At 36.1% G+C, this 13,456-nt stretch overlaps 2 long non-coding RNA genes across 2 annotated transcripts in view; one reads left to right on the top strand and one right to left on the bottom strand.

The window, feature by feature from the left end:
* The window catches only part of LOC146435942 (uncharacterized), a 98,703-nt gene extending 92,653 nt beyond the window's left edge, over nucleotides 1-6,050 (top strand). The window contains exon 3 of the long non-coding RNA XR_014852455.1: nucleotides 1,231-6,050. This is a non-coding gene — a long non-coding RNA (uncharacterized LOC146435942). The remainder of the gene's footprint in view (nucleotides 1-1,230) is intronic.
* LOC146435941 (uncharacterized) overlaps nucleotides 1-13,456 on the bottom strand; it is a 48,983-nt gene that overhangs the window by 11,764 nt on the left and 23,763 nt on the right. The window lies entirely within an intron of this gene.

Genomic DNA, 13,456 nt, shown 5'->3' with positions numbered 1-13,456 from the left:
ATACAAGCTTATACATACATTAAACGTTTATATAACGATGCACGTTCTATGTGCATAACAATAAACACATTTCAGTCTATGAGCATGCAATAAACACATTTCAGATGTCAATCTAAAATCTTAAGTTCCACAGGCACTCCAGACACGCTGTGGCACTCAGGGAGTGAAATCTGAGGCTATTAAAACAAATAGGATCCTTGCTTAATCAGGGTTTTGCAGAGTGCAGAAGTCCCGAGGGGGATCTAAGAGAATCTTTGAGGAAATTTAAGATCATGTGGCATCAAGGTGAAAAGAGGCATGACTCCTATTCTCCAGAGGCTTCTCTTGACTTAGAGGAAACACAGCACCTTATGCTCTCAATCAACTGAAAGCAGCAATGGAAGGGATGGACTAAGACTTGCACAAACATTGGTAAATGTTTTACAGGAATGTTTTTTAAAATCTTGATGTTCTTTTCTGGCTTCTGGGGTTTTGGCAGGAACTCCAGTCTCTGGGCCCATTTCTGTGTACACAATTTAATGATGGGCTTGATTAAGAGACAGTAATTCCCAAGAGGTTTAGCTATCTTATTGACATGAACATGAGTACAATGCCAAAATCAAATGGTTAGGTCCCAAACCAATGGAAAATCACAGATGCAAAAGTTTGATGGATTCTTCATTTTTCAAGTTTCATGTATTTCTGCTGTTTTCCACTGTATATAATCTATAATGCTTTATAATCTAAGCAACAACCAATCTGGTCTTGCAAGACCTTTCGGCAAACAACAAGAAGTAACAAAAACGTCAGACTACATCTGCCCATGAGGGAATTACATTGAGGTCCAGTTATATTTGTCCCAGTAACTCTGTCTGCCAAGTGAGCCAGTTTCCCTCAAATAAGAATTTAAAGGAAGAACACAGATGTTGGCTCTGGAATAAGCTAAGACAAGCCTGCAAAGGCAAATTCTAGATGATGAACTCTGTTACCGGGTAGTTCAGGAGTCAACCTCAAAGGAAAACAAGGCAATGAGTTCATAAAAATGAACTTGTTGACCTCCTACACAGGATACCAAATTTCCAGCAAGGTCAGTAGGATTTTCAGGCATATAATATATCTCAGGACAGGACTTAATATGCTTTTCATAACTGAAAGGGAATATAAAGAAAACATCCTTACCATCCCCTGTATTGAACTAAAGGCATTGAACTTCAGACTAATTGACCATTTTCTTTTTCCACTCCCTGGCAGACTCAAGGAGAAGAACCCTTTTCTATGGCTCTGCATTCCCAAAAAAATTCAGTCTCCTGAAGTCTTCTCTCTTGCAGGAGAAAGTGGAGATGATCCACAGCCTGAAACTCTACCATAGATTCTTTTAGTGGAATAAGAAATGTTTCTAGAGCAACAACTTAAGAAGCCAATGGAGCATCTGTGTGCCAACATTAAAGTCTCTTTTCATCTGTGAGAAGTCCATGCTTTCTAAAAGCCTTGCCTTCTCATAGGAGGATGGTCAAAATCTCACAGATAGGAGTTTGTCGCAGAAATCTACAAGTTTTGATCACTAATTACATAATTTCTGCTTTTGAATGCTCAGTGTACATTATTCTGTATGTCTTAATTTCTGTTTCATGATTTCCTTCAGGTTGATTCTCATCTGAATTCCAGTTTATTATGAAATTGTGAATGGTTTATTTTTCATCCTTTTTCAGTCTTGTGACTGTTCTCACTTTGGCATTTAGTGACTTTTCCCTTCACTTGTTCCTTTGTATTTCCTTAAGGCAATGAGCCATTCCTGTGGTGCTGGATGGGGATGTGGAAAGTTGCCAGCAAAATTTTTGGTGCACGTGCAGTAAAACTCCTCTGCCTGCTAATTCAGGTTTGTAAAAGGTAACTCCAGGAGGAGTTTCTACAAATAGTAGTGCATTCTATCTAGAGGTAATTGTAAAGTCTTAATTTGTCTCAATTACTCGTACATATTATATGCTTATATATTTGTCACATAATATGATCATGTAACACGTATTTATGGATATTAAACATATGAATAGGAGAGCATGCATAACATTTTTCAACAAAAATATTCCAAGTAACATAATGAATTCTCAAACAGCTTAGTGCTTGCAAACACCATTACAGGAACAGAACAAAAAGTAGCTGTCAACCAACTAAAAATATTCATGTATATAAAACACAAATATGTTCCTCGTATCTTATAACATTTTTAGAAAAAAATTTAGACAATGATATTTCTCATGTAAAATATTTTCATCAAATCTATCTATATGAGATTTGATATTCTACTTGCTGTACTAGAAACTCAGCAGTGTGATAATCTTAAATAATCAAATAGTAAAATAAACTAGATACAGAAAACCCTTGCTTTCTTTTTCATTATTACGACAAATAGCAAAATTCAAATATTGAATCTGAGAAACATAAATTGTATTGTAGTTAGCATAAGTGTGATGCAAAACCCACTGATATATTTGGAAAACAAATGAGTCTCACAACTCACACAGCAAGTCATCAAACTGAGAATCAAGCACAGCAGAGAAAAAATCTGGAAAGCAATATAAACTGTGTAAAGGTTAGTGATGGTGCAATGAAACTTTGACTATTGTGTTCCATGCCACTTCAAGAGATGTTTAGCTGAAAGAGAAAGGTGTCAAAGACAAGTCATGAAAATGTGGTTACAGGCACAATATGACCCTATTATAAAAAGAGACTGAAATGAATAAGTGATAATATGACACAGGCATCAGATAATTAAATTTTGGCAGTAAATGCCAAGAGCAGTTGTGTCCACAATGTTATTTCACAGGAATTCTCAGCACAGAAACACATAAAGGAAACTTCATGGTTTTGATCACTACTGTAAATGTAACAAAGAAAGAAAATGGAGGGGCTCAGTCATAACCTTCAACTGCCTGCCAAAGTAAACAAGAAGGCGTTTGATTTTCAGCCAATAAAGATGAAGTGAAAAATGAAAGTGGGAAAGCTCTACATAGAGCTTTTTCTGGTAGAGAAAGACAGGCAGATGTGGATGATATTTTATTTATGGCTTTGGTAGAATACAAATGATTGAAAAAACTGAAGCACTTTTAAAAAAAATATTAAGAATTACAAGGTATTAGTACTTCAGATGTCTGCTGAAGATATTAAACAAGGTATAGAGAACTTTACAAAAGTGGAAATTGGATTGGGAACGTGCACTTTTCTTTATCGATGTTGTTTCCCACGGAAGCTAAACTCAGCTATGGGATTAAGTTTCCAAATTCATTATCAGATTACCTAAAACACATTTTTCCAGCAGAGACTACCAGAGACCACTGATAGATGAGAAAGAGTCAGCAAGACAGAGACATGAAATATTTCTGGAGTTAACAATTTGTGCCACAGCATATAAATCAGCAAAGTAATAAATTATGCAAAACACTTTTTAACACATTTCACAAGATGTTAATTCAAATTTCCCACCAATGTTTGACAAAGGTAATTGCATTTTCCATTTTGGCCATCACACAATTTCCTCAAATCAATTTCAAAGTTAGCCCTCACACTGCTTCTGCATATGGATAAATGATCAGTGTTTCCTCCAGCTCTGGAAGTGTTGGCACACCACACCACGGCCTGCAAATTAAACTTGTTTTGAAATCAAAACCAGTGACAGTTTGATACTGGAAAGATTTTTTTGCTAAAATAATTCACAATTTGAGGATCATTCAGTGGCAGAAGTCAACAATCCCCAGTCCAATAAGACTGTACTAGATTGTATAGCAGGAGGGAGACACTGACCTTTCAGATTCAGCCTGCTGCTATTCATCTGTTTGTCTACCTCTTTCTCTATTTTCTATTGTCTGCTTTTTCCCCCTTAAGTAGATATTTAATGATTTCTTTGATATCTCTTCCTGGTAGAAAGGTAACACATGACTGTTCATTGTTAAAAGTGATAAAAGGATCCTTTTCCATTGTTATTGAAAAAAATATGGCTCATTGCTAATTGTCTTATTAAATTCTTGATGCACTGTTTGACACTATGACAGACTATTGACTGCAAATACTCCCAGAAATTATGTCTTCCAGAAAAGTATGAAACTTAAAACATTACTTCACGTCAAAATTGAAAGAGAGGAAACTGAAATATTCAGAGTGAATGGAGAACTCTTTCAATACTCTTTTGCATTCTCCACTGTGTTCAATATCACATCAATTAAAACAGGCATATCAAGATATTTTCTGTATCTTTTCACTAAGTATACCATTATGTTCTGTGAGATGACCTAAGAAAGCATGATATACTAAATAATAAGAAAAGCCAAGCTGAAGGAATTATGGAAAGAAAATACTTAAATAAGCAATATCCACCATTACAGAATCTAGAGAAAGAACCAGAAATTATGACCATCAGAAGTCCTACCTATTCAGGAAGAAGCATTTAAGAATAATTTTAATACATTTTACAGTGACATGTATTTATCTTCCACATATTGAACACAGTGAAAAACAAGTGTAATACAAGAAACAAAGCCAATTTTAAGGAAAAAAAATGTTTGCTATTCAAGCCATGGATCTAGTAACAGATGGAAATTGAACCTTTTAGACTGTTCTTACCATAATGACTACTTGGAGAACTTACTAACTCCAATTATAGCCACAATTAGCACTTTTTAAGGACATAGATGTATAAAGAACTGAGACAGATCTAACACCAAAAAAAAAGTACCCTGTTTTCTGTTATGTTGCCTTATCAGACTCCGCAACTGGAAAAGGATTCATTTTTTTCACCACTTCCCCAGATTTTCCCTGTTCTGGCTTCCAGAGAACGGATTTGTCTTCATGATTTTTAGTGACACCTTCAGTTCTGTAAGAAAAATGCACTAAGGAGTTTTTTCCCCGTGGTACAACCCCAGCACAATGCCCTCTATCCCATTTATCCACCACTTATGATGCACAGGGCAAAACCAGAAGGCACAAAATGAGGTTTTCCAGCAGTTGTTGGATCAGCCCAGTGGGGCCATTGGCAGTCAGCATACCTGGGGTAGAACAACTCAGAGCACTCTTCTATTATCAGTGAACTTAAAGGGAACTTTCTTCCCTTTCCCTTTGGCAGCTCCATGGGATATCCTACTTGCAGCTCAAGGTCCAGCAATGTCTCTTAAGCTACGACAGCACAGATAGACAGAATCCTAGCACAGTTTAACTATCACTTTCCAACTTACTGTATCTTCCCATAGCTCCTTCTCGTTGAGTTTCATCCTATGTCATTTACATACATATTTTAGTTAAATATTATCTGAAGAATTATTGATCCACATAGCAGACTGAATGCCTCTTAAAAAGAACTTCTGACATCAGCAGGTTGTTGATACACAATTATTGCTTATTTAAAGAGCGTCTGAGAAACTGTGAGAAGGCTCATTGCTATTTATCCCGCAGCATAGATGTTAGCCTGCAGTTGGAATGGAAACAGACTAATGTTTCCAATGAAAAAACCCCTTCTAGCCAAATTTTAATTGAAGCTAGATAGCAAATGAAACTTTTTTTTTGCCTGGGGAATAGAAGACTCTGAAAACAAAATTGTATCAATGAATTTCGGATTATTTTAATACCAAAAGTCTAAACAATATAAATTATATACAGCAGAGTATTTAGAAATTCTTTTGCAAATAAAGAAATGACAAAACTTTTCTCCAGAAAATACCGAGGTGGATACGGATGTGTTTTTCCAATGTGAAAATACTTATCTGTTAGCAATCTGATATCCCCAGCTCTGTCTGCTCATGATCATAAGCTAATTCTCAAAGTTAATCCGTATGATTTTCATTCCACAGTTTTAAAAGGAGTATCAATGTTTGCTGAATGCTTTGTTGTCTCTTAGAATTTCACATTAGTCATTAAACAATCACCTTTCATTGTATACACTGTTTATGTCTTGCAGCAATGTTTATCTTTAATAGATGATGGTCCAACAGATATTCTGGAACAGATTCACTGTTTATCACTACAACTCATAGACTTGCCTAAAAAAGAAATGCTGTTATTCTGTGACTCAATGAAATAAAAATATAAGGCACCCAAATACAAAATGGTTGTCTTTTCAATTTACAAGACACATATACTAAAATTTATTCAGAAAAGCAGTTTGGAATTCTTAATTCTTCTAGGAAAGCTTTGTACAGAAGCTTCCTCTGCAATTGATGCTTACCTTCATACATATACCTTACCATATCCCAGCTAAATACTCTGCATCAAGACCAAAGCTGCAGTATTCTATAAACAAGGGCTGTCTGGAAGAATTACTCTTAAAATGTTTGGATCTCCAGAAAATATCAAAACTAGTCATTTCAAAGTTTGCATAATACCTGAGATCATAGTGAAATTAAAATGCAACCATTGCCTATGCAGAAAAGTTGTGGAGGCTTGGATGGGAAACTTACAGGTGTGTCTCAGCACTGCCTAGACCAGAGATATTATACAGAGATTCTATTGTATTTAAAAGACAAGAACATCATGAGCCCTGAAGAATTGTTTTCTAAGGGTTAAAGGTAATGCCATCATATAGAATATTATCATGAGACACTACCATCTATCCCCTTCAGTAATTAATTACCTCTGATAAAATAGAGTTAACTCACTCTGAAATACTGGTTGACTTCCTCTCAAGTACTTTCATTGGTAGATGTGCCCAAGCCAGAATGCCAAGATTGCCAGTTATTTCAATAATCTCTTTCAGTAGCCAGAGTCTCCACCCAAAATCTGAGTACAGAATGTAGAAAATAGGGGCATCCTGTATCTACTGCAAGTTATCTCTCTGGGAAGAAACATAAATCAAGAACCTAAAACTAATAATGCATGGCCAAGGTTTACGATCTTCAAAGCCTGTGAAGGCACAGATCATCTAATATTAATAATTAGTAAAACGCTGTTCCCTTTGCAACAGAAGGCTCCTGGCAAACAGAACTGGTCTCAAAATTCTTAAGACTGTAGAGTAGAGCTTAATTCTGGAAATGAAAATGAAGGAATGGTTGGACAGCAAATTCTTTGTGAGTATTGTATGTCCTAAGGAGGCCCGAGTTCTGTAACTATGTAAATCACCACTGATGAACAGGTAAGACAATAGAACGGGAACCTATGTCTGCCATATCAAGAACAGTCAGGAGTGATGTCATGGCTGAGAGACCATCTGGCCTTCATTAAACGGAGAAAATAAAGTATTAGGATAAAAGAACACAAAGAAGAAGCCGTTTGAATCTTTGTCTAGAAAACAAAGCCAAATAGTTCAGCCGCCAGCACTGCAACAATGTTGAGAAATAAGCAAGCCCACTCAGACTGAGGAGAGAGGAAGTTGATCCACATAAGCCAATTCAAGAAGCAGACAGCCTTGGAGTAAAACACACACATAACACTGGCTAGTGACATGGAGAATTTAGACTCTCTGGCATGCGCTCTTCTTTCAATGATCAGAGAGAAGATGAAAATACAAAAGCTTTCTTAGCTCCTGAGAAGAAAACCTCAAAGTCTAGCTGCCTTTTATGCAGTATTTGCATCTTGAACAATCAGCAAAGAGAAAACCCCTGAGAAATATGGCCCTAATTGAGAAAACAAAGGTAACCCCACATAGAGGTGTTGTCATGTGACTTAACCTTTGCATGTCCTACACAACTGAAATGAGGCTTTGGACTAAATCCTCAGATCAGGGGAAGCAAAACTATTAATTGTGAAAGATCTGCAAATCATTCCCTTTCAACAAGAGAACTTCCTTACATTATATATGCTGAGCAGCAAGGAAAGGACCAACAGCACACCTCTGCTAATATCACAAGGACAAAATTTTGGCTCTTGAGTGCCTGTGATGTAGCAAACCCATGTAATAGCTAACATGGACCCATTTCAAGAACGTGTGGTTTGAGAACAGATACTGTTTAAGACCAGAGGGCATATTTGGGACTTCATTTTTCTTCCCGCAGCAACAATAACCTTTGAAGAAAGAGAACAGTCTCTAAAAAGGTTGATCAAGCAGTAAATGGAAACAGCAGTGCTAAATATGCAAGGCATTTTTGGGGGCCTGTTTCTTCAAATAAATACAGATTTAGGGCAGGTGCCAGACTTAGAGGGAGAACAGAAATTTGGGGACTGTTCCTCATCAAAGAGATTATCCAATAATAGGGAAATACCAGAAGAATCCCCTTCCCACAAGGTAAACTGCACATCTGTTCTTTCCTTAAGCCACAACTAACATACCATGCCTAAAATATGAAGTTGTTCAAAGGAATAATGACACACATTCTTGTTGCACACAATATCACCCTTAAAACTGCAATAGCAATAGCCCTGAAAATGTAAATAGTGTTGCAGTGTTTATCTCTGTACTTGCTCACACAAAAAAAATCCACCCCAAAAAACCTTTTATCTTTCAGTATGTCCAGCTGCAAACTGGTGTCCAAGGTCCTGCTCCTTAAAACAAGGTCAAAGCAGAAAGTCTTTAATTTCAACAATGCAGGATCTAATTCTACATGTAACACTAGACAAGAGGCTCATATTTGCAGGCATATCATTAGTCAAAGACCAATTGCTTAAGTACAGTATTTATTGCAAAAATAGCATGTGAACATAATAAAGGGTTAAGCAGAAACATTTTAAATTAAACACTTATCAGTTCTTCCCACTTTTGTCCCTATTCATATCATAACTCCTCAAAAAATAGTGAATTACTTAAACAGTTGCAGCTGATACAGAACGCATTTGGAATACCCATGAATTTCTATAACTTAAGCAGCAGCATGCTTTGGCTTAAACAGTCAAAGGATGCCTCAAATTCCATTTATCTCCTCCTCAAGTAAGTGTTTTCTACCTTGTGTGAAAAAAATTAGTAGCCAAACAAGCCAAAGTAGGAAATCAAACAGTTACAGAGCTGAGAAACAGCTGGAAAAAACATAAACTGCATTAGATATGACAAAAAAAAAAGTGGAATGATCAATTAACTGAGGTCCTACACAAACTTAGAAGTTTGATGAACACTAATTGACTTTATTACTTCAAATAAGTTTAATAGTATAGGGACAGAAGGGGAGGAATCATTATTGGTGGCAAAAATTAGTCAGGACAGTTAAATCAAAAACTTACTGCTAGCATTTGCAGGAGAATTATGCTGTACTGAGCACAGGAAGTAAAATCTATTAACTACAAAGACAGTATCTCTGACTTTGGAATTTCCTGAACTGCAAACTGCTGGAACTGGGGAGAATATTCGGACAGAGTAACAATACATGATTGCCCTGCTCTAACACTTTTTTTTTCCAACAGCATTTTATTTTAGCCAGTGGAGGAGGCAGGAAAGCGGGCTAGGGTAATCTCTAGTCTAACCTGGTACAATCATTCTCATGTTCTTAAAATGGATCATGGATGTATAAGATCAATAAAAGCAGCATAATACATCAGGTGAAATCATATGAAAATACAATCCCTTAATATTATCATAATGAGAGGTAGTCTTAAGAGGAGTCATTATGGATAATTCTTTGAAAACAGCAGATCAAAATGCACAAGCATTCAAAAAGGCACATAATATAAATTACTAGGAAAGAAACAGAAATAATTCTGAAACAATATAAAATGTGTTAGCACTATTGTGGCCAGCAGGACAAGAGCGGTGATCAACCCTCTGTACTGGGCACTGGTGAGGTCACACCTTGAGTGCTGTGTCCAGTTCTGGGCTCCTCAATTCAGGAAAGCCATTGAGGGGCTGGAGCTTGTCCAGAGAAGGGCAGAGAAGATGGTGAAGGGTCTGGAGCACAAGTCCAGTGAGGAGCAGCTGAGGGATCTGGGGGTGTTTAGCCTGGAGAGGAGGAGGCTCAGGGGATGACCTTATTTTTCTCTACAACTGCCCAAAATGAGGTTGTAGTGAGGTGGGGGTTACTCTCTTCTCCCAGGCATCACATAATAAGACAAGAGGAAATGGCTTCAAGTTGCACCAGGGGATGTTTACATTGGATATTAGGAAAACTTGCTTCACGGAAAGGGTGGTCAAGCATGGGAACAAACTGTCCAGGGAAGTGGTGAAATCATCATCCCTGGAAGTGAACAGAAACCATGTAGATGTGGTACTTAGGGACATGGCTTAGTGGTGGACCTGGCAGTGTTATGTTCATGTTTGGACCTGATGACCTTCCTAGTGTTTTCCAACCTTAATGATTCTATGTTTCTATGAAAAGAAAAACAAAACACAGTGAGATGCTTCACTTAAAAAAATCCAGCAGATTGAAAACGAAAGATGACTAATAATAATGTTGGGATAACTAAGGTCATTAATGCAATTAAAGAGGCTAACAGAGAAGAATAATCTGGTTTTTGTTGCTCGGCAAATAATAAGGCTCACCCACAAAATTCTCACATAACAAGTGAGAAGCAATATTAAGCACAACTGACCTATAGTCTCATTTCATGTGACTGATCTGATATTCTAAATTACATGAAGTAAATGAGGTCAAGAACTTATATGTAAATATTCATATGAAAATAATATAAATAGAACAGATGCTTACAATTATTATTATTATATATTTATTTATTTATTTATTTTTATGGAAAGAGCTACTAAAAGTTGAATCAGATTAGCAATTAGAGTTCAGGAAAATGCCAGCCACAGTAGTTTCCTGTACATTTTTACACCTTCTTTTGAAAGTACAAATGTATCAGCAATTTTCAGAGATGGGATACAGGACCAGATGGAATTCTTATATTCAGATGAACATAAAGTACAAGCATTTAAAGTTCTGATTTTTCACAATTCCTGAATAATTTTCATCTCATAGAGTCACATATTATTCCAGGCAACATTTTCACGAGGTCTTGTTTATTGTTCTGCATTGTTGACATTTCTCAAACCTATATCCCAGGACTATTTCTTCTAAAATGTACTTCTTGTCATGTCCCACAGCCCAAACATACCCATGTTTTCTTTTTTCTTTCAAATTCCAATATGACTTAGGCACACTGAGTAAACAGATTTAATAAGCTGAACTCAATCGTGACTTCTCCACTTACATTTTTTGGCAGAAAATGCCTTTCTGAGTTTCTATTTCAGTAAGATTCACTTAATACATCCAAAGCTGAGTAGGCTTTGATCCACAGTTACAAAGTTAATATATATGGAGAAAGAATAATGCTGGGAAAATGCTCTCTTGGCAAATAGAAGCTGGAGCAAATTAATCCCACAAATTTCCCACCTTTAATGAGTTCAACTCTTGCCATCATTAATAATACTGAAATAGTTATTAACATTTATATAAATATAATGAGAAAAGGTCTTTGGACCTGCCAGCAGGATGGAAAGCTATTGGAACTTTTATCACATGAGCAAGATCAAAACCAAAGCAGCTATATCCCTTTCTTTTTCTTTTGCTTTAAGTAACTCCATAGCCCAGGCATCTGACTATCGTCTTGACTTAAAGTACTTGGCTATAACCCAAAGACAGGTTCAAATAAGGTTCTTTGATTCCACACACATGCACATACACACGTTCTTTCAATCCACTCTCCTTGCATGCAGGAGTCAACAGGAGTTAAGGGCAGCACTTCAAAATATGTTCAGCACTTTGCAGGATGCAGCCCTTTATACTTATTTGACCCCTCGTGCTTGCTTAGTTCTGTTTTTACCAGTTTTCCTAATAAGGTTCCTCTGCAACAACACTGTCCAAAACCCCACAGATGCCTACTGACATCCTTCCTTGAAGTGCTATACCACGTCTATCCCCAAGTTACTAAGTGTAGTTTCTATAGTCTATATTATTAATTTTAGAAACTAAGAAAGTTCTGAAAACCAAGACAACAAAATTCTCACTTGAATTTGCACGGTTGGGAAATTCTTTAGTAAATACATCATTTTTCCCTGAGATATTGTTCTATTGTAGTCTGTAACATTTCTTTATATTTTTTTAAATATCAGGACTGAATTCTTGTTGCTCGTTATCCTAAAATCATGAGTTTATCTTGGAGTAGAATTTATCTTGTCATTCAGTTACTCTAATTTTATTCAGACTGGTAAACTGTCTAAACTGAAAACTTTTTGCCTGTATCTTTAGCTTCTCATTCAACACGATGGAGAGCATTAGACTGGTGGGAAAGAGGAATGATATACAGCTAGAGTTTGTTCTGACAGTCACTTAGGATGCACATCTGTATCCAGAAGCCCACGGACAGCACAGTAGAATTCAGTATTTTATGCACAGCAGTTTTACAAAATTGGTGGTGATGAGTACTTTAAAAAGTCATGAGTCTTCTGGACTTGCTTTATGGATCATCAAATGAACTATTAAAAATTCCTACGAATGAGGCACTAGTGTCCAAAGGCTGCATTTTTAAATATATATTTAGATACCAAAACAAGAGTGACTTGAACTTTCTGGAAGATAGTAAAAAATTTGACTGTGAGCCTACAATGCTGTTAAGGAATCACATTTTAGCACCTAAGCTTGCAATTACGAGTTCAAATGTTTTGGACTTTATTCTTAGAGGTCATAGTGCATTTAATGATGTAGACATTTAGCTTATCAATTCCTTCAAATTTCTGTTATTAAAGGAATCAATATACTTCCCACTAAGTTTTGGAAGAGCCAGGATGGAAGTTTATTTGATTGGAATCTGAACTGTGGAAACAGCGTGCAGAAGGATTTTTCATTATTGGCTTTTTAACAAGAAAATTCCTAATTTCAAGAAGCTAGGCAAAAGGAAGAAAAAGTTGTCCTCCTTTTGAGAGACATTGATTGTTTAAAACTTTTGAGTTTTTTGCTGTCTACATGAATATAATCACTTCGTGTTTTGTTTCCAAGTAAATGAAATATGAATTGAGTTTTCATATCTTTCCACAAGTCCATCAGTAGTCTATTGGTCAGCAGTTAGCAAGACAGGGAAGAGTAGACTGACTGTACTGTTTGACACTCAGGTTAACTCATCACAACTTCTTTAACAGATCTTCTTTTTAGTGCTTAACTATCATGTCTCCTTTGTTGGCCTCTTTTTGTTCACCTGCAAGAGATCCAATATTCTTATCAGAGTAATCAGATGTTTGTTATATTAATATTTTTAAGAGCTTACACATTCTTAAATTATTGGCACTAAATAAATTAAAATTGCTGCATACAACTTGCAGACTCCTTATTTAACAAGTCTCATGAGATAGTTTATAAGCAAATAAATTCTCAGTGAGAAAGTGAGAACATTACCCACACATTAATGTATAAATTCAATATTTTAAGAACTCCATTCATAGAATCATCTCCTTTTTGGAAAACTTGGCACTAGAAATTGCTTAACAGCAGTCCCCACTATTGTTATTTGCACTATAACCCATATCTACTGCATTATTAGTACTAATGAATTAATAGATCAGGATGTATTTTTGTATTAGTAAGATACAGTAGATAACTCCTGTATGCTTGTCAGAAAAAGTTATGGTGTGCACACCAAATCATACATTACA

The sequence above is a fragment of the Lichenostomus cassidix genome, chromosome 5, assembly GCF_008360975.1.
Source record: "Lichenostomus cassidix isolate B80296 chromosome 5, HeHo_3.0, whole genome shotgun sequence".
Lineage (NCBI taxonomy): Eukaryota > Metazoa > Chordata > Aves > Passeriformes > Meliphagidae > Lichenostomus > Lichenostomus cassidix.
This window is presented reverse-complemented; position numbering and strand designations above follow the sequence as displayed.